We start from the raw sequence: 361 nt of genomic DNA, 5'->3' as shown, positions 1-361 counted from the left end.
AAGACAAGCAGCAGCAGCAGCAGCTAACTGAGCTCACACATAAACTAAAACTAAACACAGAAGAGCTGGAAACGCTCCGCAGCACGAGGGCCCTTGAAGCTGCTGCTGCTGCTGCTGCTGCACAGCAGCAGCAGCAGCAACTCCAGCAGCAGCTTAGACTGCAGCAACACCAGCAGCAGCTGCAGCAGCAGCTGCAGCTGCTGCAGACAGAAAATAAAGGAAAAAATGCAGCAGCAAGACAGCGGGCCTTAACTGCTGCTGTAGCGTCTCTACGCGGCCCCCAACCAGCAGCAGCAGCAGCAACAGCAGCAGCAGCAGCAGCCAGCAGCAAAACAGTTTATCCAGGGGACCGCTTCGGGCT

General features: G+C 56.5%; 1 protein-coding gene across 1 annotated transcript in view; it reads left to right on the top strand.

The window, feature by feature from the left end:
• The window catches only part of EMH_0049660 (uncharacterized protein), a gene marked incomplete at both ends in the record, with an annotated part of 5,560 nt that overhangs the window by 1,919 nt on the left and 3,280 nt on the right, over positions 1–361 (top strand).

The sequence above is a fragment of the Eimeria mitis genome, genomic scaffold, assembly GCF_000499745.2.
Source record: "Eimeria mitis Houghton genomic scaffold, Emh_scaff2165, whole genome shotgun sequence".
Lineage (NCBI taxonomy): Eukaryota > Apicomplexa > Conoidasida > Eucoccidiorida > Eimeriidae > Eimeria > Eimeria mitis.
This window is presented reverse-complemented; position numbering and strand designations above follow the sequence as displayed.